Below are 9,804 nucleotides of genomic sequence, written 5' to 3' on the forward strand. Positions count from 1 at the left end.
AAACAAATCACAGAACTTATGGAAGTGAAGGATAAAGTAGAAAAGATGGAAAAAACAATGGATACATACAATGATAGATTTAAAGAGAGAGAAGATAGAATTAGTGATTTGGAGGATGGAACATCTGAATTCCAAAAAGAAACAGAAACTATAGGGAAAAGAACGGACAAATTTGAACAGGGGAACAGGGAACTGAAGGACAATTTGAACCGCACAAATATACGTGTTGTGGGTGTCCCAGAAGGAGAGAAGGGAAAAGGAGGAGAAAAACTAATGGAAGAAATTATCACTGAAAATTTCCCAACTCTTATGAAAGATCTAAAATTACAGATCCAAGAAGTGCAGCACACCCCAAAGAGAATAGACCCAAATAGGCGTTCTCCAAGACACTTACTAGTTAGAATGTCAGAGGTCAAAGAGAAAGAGAGGATCTTGAAAGCAGCAAGAGAAAACAATCCATCACATACAAGGGAAACCCAATAAGACTATGTGTAGATTTCTCAGCAGAAACCATGGAAGCTAGAAGACAGTGGGATGATATATTTAAATTACTAAAGAGAAAAACTGCCAACCAAGACTCCTATATCCAGCAAAATTATCCTTCAAAAATGAGGGAGAAATTAAAACATTCTCAGACAAAAAGTCACTGAGAGAATTTGTGACCAAGAGACCAGCTCTGCAAGAAATACTAAAGGGAGCACTACAGTCAGATACGAAAAGACAGAAGAGAGAGGTATGGAGAAGAGTGTAGAAAGAAGGAAAGTCAGATATGATATATATAATACAAAAGGCAAAATGGTAGAGGAAAATATTATCCAAACAGTAATAACACTAAATGTTAATGGACTGAATTCCCCAATCAAAAGACATAGACCAGCACAATGGATTAAAAAATAGGATCCTTCTATATGCTGTCTACAGGAAACACATCTTAGACACAAAGATAAACATAGATTGAAAATGAAAGGTTGGGAAAAGATATTTCATGCAAATAACAACCAGAAAAGAGCAGGAGTAGCTATACTAATATCCAACAAATTAGACTTCAAATGTAAAACAGTTAAAAGAGACAAAGAAGGACACCATCTACTAATAAAAGGAACAATTAAACAAGAAGACATAATAATCATAAATAGTTATGCACCGAACCAGAATGCCCCAAAATACGTGAGGAATACACTGCAATCACTGAAAAGGGAAATAGACACATATACCATAATAGTTGGAGACTTCAATTCACCACTCTCATCAATGGACAGAACATCTAGACAGAGGATCAATAAAGAAATAGAGAATCTGAATATTACTATAAATGAGCTAGACTTAACAGACATTTATAGGACATTACATTCCTACAACAGCAGGATACAACTTTTTCTCAAGTGTTCATGGATCATTCTCAAAGATAGACCATATGCTGGGTCACAAAGCATGTCTTTACAAATTTTAAAAGATTGAAATTACACACAACACTTTCTCGGATCATAAAGGAAAGAAGTTGGAAATCAATAATAGGCAGAGTGCCAGAAAATTCACAAATACATGGAGGCTCAACAACACACTCTTAAACAACGAGTGGGTCAAAGAAGAAATTGCAAGAGAAATTAGTAAATACCTCGAGGTGAATGAAAACGAAAAGACAACATATCAAAACTTATGGGACAAAGCAAAGGCAGGGCTAAGAGGGAAATTTCTTGCCCTAAATGCCTATATCAGAAAAGAAAGAAAGGCAAAAAATCAGGAATTAACTGTCCACTTGGAAGAACCAGAGAAAGAACAGCAAACGAATCCCAAAGCAAGCAAAAGGAAAGAAATAACAAAGATTAGAGCAGAAATAAATGAAATTGAAAACATGAAAACAATAGAGAAAATCAATAAGACCAGAAGTTGGTTCTATGAGAAAATCAATAAGATTGATGGGCCCTTATCAAGATTGACAAAAAGAAGAAGAGAGAGGACGCAAATAAATAAGATCAGAAATGGAAGAGGAGACATAACCACTGACCTCACAGAAATAAAGGAGGTAATAACAGGATACTACGAACAACTTTACGCTAATAAATACAACAATGTAGATGAAATGGACAAGTTCCTAGAAAGGCATGAACAACCAACTTTGACTCAAGAAGAAATAGATGACCTCAATAAACCAATCACAAGTAAAGAAATTGAATCAGTCATTCAAAAGCTTCCTAAAAAGAAAAGTCCAGGACCAGATGGCTTCACATGTGAATTCTACTAAACATTCCAGAAAGAATTAGTACCAACTCTGCTCAAACTCTTCAAAAAATCGAAGTGGAGGGAAAGCTACCTAATTCATTCTATGAAGCCAACATCACCCTCATACCAAAACCAGGCAAAGATATTACAAAAAAAGAAAACTACAGACCAATCTCTCTAATGAATATAGATGCAAAAATCCTTAACAAAATTCTAGCAAATTGAATCCAGCAACACATTAAAAGAATTATACATCATGACCAAGTAGGATTCATCCCAGTTATGCAAGGATGGTTCAACATAAGAAAATCAATTAATGTAATACACCATATCAACAAATCAAAGCAGAAAAATCACATGATCATCTCAATTGATGCAGAGAAGGCATTTGACAAGATTCAACATCTTTTCCTGTTGAAAACACTTCAAAAGATAGGAATACAAGGGAACTTCCTTAAAATGATAGAGGGAATATATGAAAAACCCACCGCTAATATCATCCTCAATGGGGGAAAATTGAAAACTTTCCCCCTAAGATCAGGAACAAGACAAGGATGTCCATTATCACCACTATTATTCAACATTGTGTTGGAGGTTCTAGCCAGAGCAATTAGACAAGAAAAAGAAATACAAGGCATCAAAATTGGAAAGGAAGAAGTAAAACTATCACTGTTTGCAGACGATATGATACTATATGTAGAAAACCCAGAAAAATACACAACAAAACTACTAGAGCTAATAAATGAGTACAGCAATGTAGCAGGTTACAAGATCAACATTCAAAAATCTGTAGCATTTCTATATGCTAGCAATGAACAAGCTGAGGGGGAAATCAAGAAACGAATTCCATTTACAATTGCAACTAACAGAATAAAATGCTTAGGAATAAATTTAACTAAAGAGACAAAAGACCTATACAAAGAAAACTACAAAAAACTGTTAAAAGAAATCACAGAAGACCTAAATAGATGGAAGGGCATACCGTGTTCATGGATTGGAAGACTAAATATAGTTAAGATGTCAATCCTACCTAAATTGATTTACAGATTCAATGCAATACCAATCAAAATCCCAGCAACTTATTTTTCAGAAATAGAAAAACCAATAAGCAAATTTATCTGGAAGGGCAGGGTGCCCCTACTTGCTAAAAGTATCTTGAGGGAAAAAAATGAAGCTGGAGGTCTCATGCTGCTGGACTTTAAGGCATATTATGAAGCCACAGTGGTCAAAACAGCATGGTATTGGCATAAAGATAGATATATCGACTAATGGAATCGAATAGAGTGCTCAGATATAGACCCTCTCATCTATGGACATTTGATCTTTGATAAGGCAGTCAAGCCAACTCACCTGAGACAGAACAGTCTCTTCAATAAATGGTGCCTAGAGAACTGGATATCCATATGCAAAAGAATGAAAGAAGACCCATATCTCACACCCTACACAAAAGTTAACTCAAAATGGATCAAAGATCTAAACATTAGGTCTAAGACCATAGAACAGTTAGAGGAAAATGTAGGGAGATATCTTACGAATCTTACAATTGGAGGCGGTTTTATGGACCTTACACCTAAAGCAAGAGCACTGAAGAAGGAAATAAATAAATAAATGGGAACTCCTCAAAATTAAACACTTTTGTGCATCAAAGAACTTCATCAAGAAGGTAGAAAGACAACCTACACAATGGGAGATAATATTTGGAAATGACATATCAGATAAAGGTCTAGTATCCAGAATTTATAATGAGATTGTTCAACTCAACAACAAAAAGATAGCCAACCCAATTACAAAATGGGAAAAAGACTTGAATAGACACCTCTCAGAGGAGGAAATACAAATGGCCAAAAGACACATGAAGAGATGCTCAATGTCCCTGGCCATTAGAGAAATGCAAATCAAAACTACAATGAGATATCATCTCACACCCACCAGAATGGCCATTATCAACAAAACAGAAAATGACAAGTGCTGGAGAGGATGCGGAGAAAGAGGCACACTTATCCACTGTTGGTGGGAATGTCAAATGGTGCAACCACTGTGGAAGGCAGTTTGGCGGTTCCTCAAAAAAGCTGAATATAGAATTGCCATACGACCCAGCAATATCATTGCTAGGTATCTACTCAAAGGACTTAAGGGCAAAGACACAAACGGACATTTGCACACCAATGTTTATAGCAGCATTATTTACAATTGCAAAGAGATGGAAACAGCCAAAATGTCAATCAACAGACGAGTGGCTAAACAAACTGTGGTATATACATACGATGGAATATTATGCAACTTTAAGACAGAATAAACTTATGAAGCATGTAATAACATGGATGGACCTAGAGAACATTATGCTGAGTGAGACTAGCCAAAAACTAAAGGACAAATACTGTATGGCCCCACTGATGTAAACCGACATTCGAGAATAAACTTGGAATATGTCATTGGTAACAGAGACCAGCAGGAGTTAGAAATAGGGTAAGATAATGGGCGATTGGAGCTGAAGGGATACAGACTGTGCAACAGGACTAGATAGAAAAACTCAAAAATGGACAGCACAATACTACCTAATTGTAATATAATTATGTTAAAACACTGAATGAAGCTGCAACTGAGCTGTAGTTTTTTTTATATTTTTTGTATTTTTTATTTTTATTTCTTTCTCTATATTATCATTTTATTTCTTTTTCTGTTGTCTTGCTATTTCTTTTTCTAAATCGATGCAAATGTACTAAGAAATGATGATGATACATCTATGTGATGATATTAAGAATTACTGATTGGGAGATCCAAGATGGCGTCTTAGTAAGGTACATGCGTCTTAGTTCCTCCGACTCCAAATCAACTAATAGGTGAACAGAAACAGTACAAAACAGCTCCCGGGGCTACAGCAGGGAATGGACACACAGCGTAACCAAGTCTGGGCTGGCTAGTCTGACTGCGAAACTCAGCTGCGGTGAGTGAGATCCCCGAGCGGCGGGTGATTTCCCGAGCAGCCGCAGCTGCGGCGGTCCGAGCTAATCCCTCCCTCCTTCCAGGGCTGGCTGAGAGACTCAGAGAGACAAGCTTCCCAGCCAAGGTGGCCGGCGCCACACTTTTGCGGGCGGCTTCGAGTCTGCGACTACAAGTCTCGGATCAGAGGGCTATCCAAAGTCTGAGCTGGCAAGTCTGATTCCGAGTCTTGGCTGCGGCGAGACCCCCGAGCGGCCGCAGCTGCGGCGGTCCGAGCTAATCCCTCCCTCCTTCCGGGGCTGGCTGAGAGACTCGGAGAGACAAGCTTCCCAGCCAAGGCGGCCGGCGCCACACTTTTGCGGGCGGCTTCGAGTCCGCGACTACAAGTCTCGGATCAGAGGGCTATCCAAAGTCTGAGCTGGCAAGTCTGATTCCGAGTCTTGGCTGCGGCGAGACTCCCGAGCGGCCGCAGCTGCGGCGGTCCGAGCTAATCCCTCCCTCCTTCCCGGGCCGGCTGAGAGTATCGGAGAAGTAAGTTCCCCAAGCCGAGGCAGGCGGCGCCCTTCTTTTGCGGGTGGCTTCGAGTCTCGGCGTTAAGTCCGTGGCTACGAGTCCCGGATCAGAGGGCTATCCAAAGTCTGGGCTGGCTAGACTGACTGCGAGAATCGGCTGCAGTGAGACCCCCGAGCGGCGTGCGATCTCCCGATCAGCGGCAGCTGCGGTGGTCCGAGCTACTCCCTCCCCCCTTTCCGGGCCAGCTGAGAGTATTGGAGAAGCAAGTTTCCCAAGCCGAGGCAGGTGGCACCCCTCTTTTGCGGGCGGCTTCGAGTCTCTGCTTCAAGTCCGCGGATACGAGTCTCAGATAGGAGGGCTATCCAAGCTGCGGAAGCCCCCCCCCCACGGGAGGCTTCCTGGTCCGGTGGGGAATACCCCAGGCCCGCTGCGGCCCGCAACCAGACACAGGGTCCCCTCAAGCCGTGGCAGCTGATGCCCCCACCACGCGCGGCCCCTGAACCAACGGAGAGATTTGGATCTGAAAGCCCCAGGCCACAGAGATCGGTGACTGGGGGAGACCCATTCCAAACACTTGAGACAAACGTGTGCCACGTGCACCACATACTGGGCAAGATAAGAAAAACAGATCCCAGAGATTTCACAGAAAAATCTTACAACCTTGCTGGGTCCAACACCCAGAGAAATCTGAATAAATGCCCAGACGCCAGCAGCAGAAGATAACTGTCCACGCTCAAAAGATTGAGAATATGGCCCAGTCAAAGGAACAAACCAATAGCTCAAATGAGACACAAGAGCTGAGACAACTAATCCTGAATATACGAACAGAAATGGAAAACCTCTTCAAAAATGAAATCGATAAATTGAGGGAGGACATGAAGAGGACATGGGCTGAACATAAAGAAGAAATAGAAAAACTGAAAAAACAAATCGCAGAACTTATGGAAGTGAAGGATAAAGTAGCAAACATAGAAAAAATAATGGATAGTTACAATGATAGATTTAAAGAGACAGAAGATAGAATTAGTGATTTGGAGGATGGAACATCTGAATTCCAAAAAGAAACAGAAACTATAGGGAAAAGAATGGAGAAATTTGAACAGGGTATCAGGGAACTCAAGGACAATATGAACCGCACAAATATACGTGTTGTGGGTGTCCCAGAAGGAGAAGAGAAGGGAAAAGGAGGAGAAAAACTAATGGAAGAAATTTTCACTGAAAATTTCCCAACTCTTATGAAAGACCTAAATTTACAGATCCAAGAAGTGCAGCGCACCCCAAAGAGATTAGACCCAAATAGGCGTTCTCCAAGACACTTACTAGTTAGAATGTCAGAGGTCAATGAGAAAGAGAGGATCTTGAAAGCAGCAAGAGAAAAACAATCCATCACATACAAGGGAAAACCAATAAGACTATGTGTAGATTTCTCAGCAGAAACCATGGAAGCTAGAAGACAGTGGGATGATATATTTAAAATACTAAAAGAGAAAAACTGCCAACCAAGACTCCTATATCCAGCAAAATTATCCTTCAAAAATGAGGGAGAAATTAAAACATTCTCAGACAAAAAGTCACTGAAAGAATTCGTGACCAAGAGACCAGCTCTGCAAGAAATACTAAAGGGAGCACTAGAGTCAGATACAAAAAGACAGAAGAGAGAGATATGGAAAAGAGTGTAGAAAGAAGGAAAATAAGATATGATATATATAATACAAAAGGCAAAATGTTAGAGGAAAATATTATCCAAACAGTAATAACACTAAATGTCAATGGACTGAATTCCCCAATCAAAAGACATAGATTGGCAGAATGGATTAAAAAACAGGATCCTTCGATATGCTGTCTACAGGAAACACATCTTAGACCCAAAGATAAACATAGGTTGAAAGTGAAAGGTTGGGAAAAGATATTTCATGCAAATAACAACCAGAAAAGAGCAGGAGTGGCTATACTAATATCCAACAAATTAGACTTCAAATGTAAAGCAGTTAAAAGAGACAAAGAAGGACACTATATACTAATAAAAGGAACAATTAAACAAGAAGACATAACAATCATAAATATTTACGCACCGAACCAGAATGCCCCAAAATACGTGAGGAATACACTGCAAACACTGAAAAGGGAAATAAACTCATATACTATAATAGTTGGAGACTTCAACTCACCACTCTCATCAAGGGACAGAACATCTAGACAGAAGATCAACAAAGAAATAGAGAATCTGAATATTACTATAAATGAACTAGTCTTAATAGACATTTATAGGACATTACATCCCACAACAGCAGGATACACCTTTTTCTCAAGTGCTCATGGATCATTCTCAAAAATAGACGATATGCTGGGTCACAAAGCAAGTCTTAACAAATTTAAAAAGATTGAAATCTTACACAACACTTTCTCGGACCATAAAGGAATGATGTTGGAAATCAATAATAGGCAGAGTGCCAGAAAATTCACAAATACGTGGAGGCTCAACAACACACTCCTAAACAACGAGTGGGTCAAAGAAGAAATTGCTAGAGAAATTAGCAAATACCTCGAGGCGAATGAAAATGAAAACACAACATATCAAAACTTATGGGACGCAGCAAAGGCAGTGCTAAGAGGGAAATTTATTGCTCTAAATGCCTATATCAGAAAAGAAGAAAAGGCAAAAATTCAGGAATTAACTATCCATTTGGAAGAACTGGAGAAAGAACAGCAAGCTAACCCCAAAGCAAGCAAAAGGAAAGAAATAACAAAGATTAGAGCACAAATAAATGAAATTGAAAACATGAAAACAATAGAGAAAATCAATAAGGCCAGAAGTTGGTTCTATGAGAAAATCAATAAGATTGATGGGCCCTTAGCAAGATTGACAAAAAGAAGAAGAGAGAGGATGCAAATAATTAAGATCAGAAATGGAAGAGGAGACATAACTACTGACCTCACAGAAATAAAGGAGGTAATAACAGGATACTATGAACAACTTTACGCTAATAAATACAACAATTTAGAGGAAATGGACGGGTTCCTGGAAAGACATGAACAACCAACTTTGACTCAAGAAGAGATAGATGATCTCAACAAACCAATCACAAGTAAAGAAATCGAAGCAGTCATTCAAAAGCTTCCTAAAAAGAAAAGTCCAGGACCAGACGGCTTCACATGTGAATTCTATCAAACATTCCAGAAAGAATTAGTACCAACTCTCCTCAAACTCTTCAAAAAAATCGAAGTGGAGGGAAAACTACCTAACTCATTCTATGAAGCCAACATTACCCTCATACCAAAACCAGGCAAAGATATTACAAGAAAAGAAAACTACAGGCCGATCTCTCTAATGAATATAGATGCAAAAATCCTCAATAAAATTCTAGCAAATCGTATCCAACAACACATTAAAAGAATTATTCATCATGACCAAGTAGGATTCATCCCAGGTATGCAAGGATGGTTCAACATAAGAAAATCAATTAATGTAATACACCATATCAACAAATTAAAGCAGAAAAATCACATGATCATCTCAATTGATGCAGAGAAGGCATTTGACAAGATTCAACATCCTTTCCTGTTGAAAACACTTCAAAGGATAGGAATACAAGGGAACTTCCTTAAAATGATAGAGGGAATATATGAAAAACCCACAGCTAATATCATCCTTAATGGGGAAAAATTGAAAACGTTCCCCCTAAGATCAGGAACAAGACAAGGATGTCCACTATCACCACTATTATTCAACATTGTGTTGGAGGTCCTAGCCAGAGCAATTAGACAAGAAAAAGAAATACAAGGCATCAAAATTGGAAAGGAAGAAGTAAAACTATCACTGTTTGCAGACGATATGATACTATACGTCGAAAACCCGGAAAAATCCACAACAAAACTACTAGAGCTAATAAATGAGTACAGCAAAGTAGCAGGTTACAAGATCAACATTCAAAAATCTGTAGCATTTCTATACACTAGCAATGAACAAGCGGAGGGGGAAATCAAGAAACGAATCCCATTTACAATTGCAACTAAAAGAATAAAATACCTAGGAATAAATTTAACTAAAGAGACAAAAGACCTATACAAAGAAAACTACAAAAAACTGCTAAAAGAAATCACAGAAGACCTAAACAGATGGAAGGGCATACC

Source organism: Tamandua tetradactyla, chromosome 6 (genome assembly GCF_023851605.1).
Source record: "Tamandua tetradactyla isolate mTamTet1 chromosome 6, mTamTet1.pri, whole genome shotgun sequence".
In the NCBI taxonomy this organism is placed as follows: domain Eukaryota; kingdom Metazoa; phylum Chordata; class Mammalia; order Pilosa; family Myrmecophagidae; genus Tamandua; species Tamandua tetradactyla.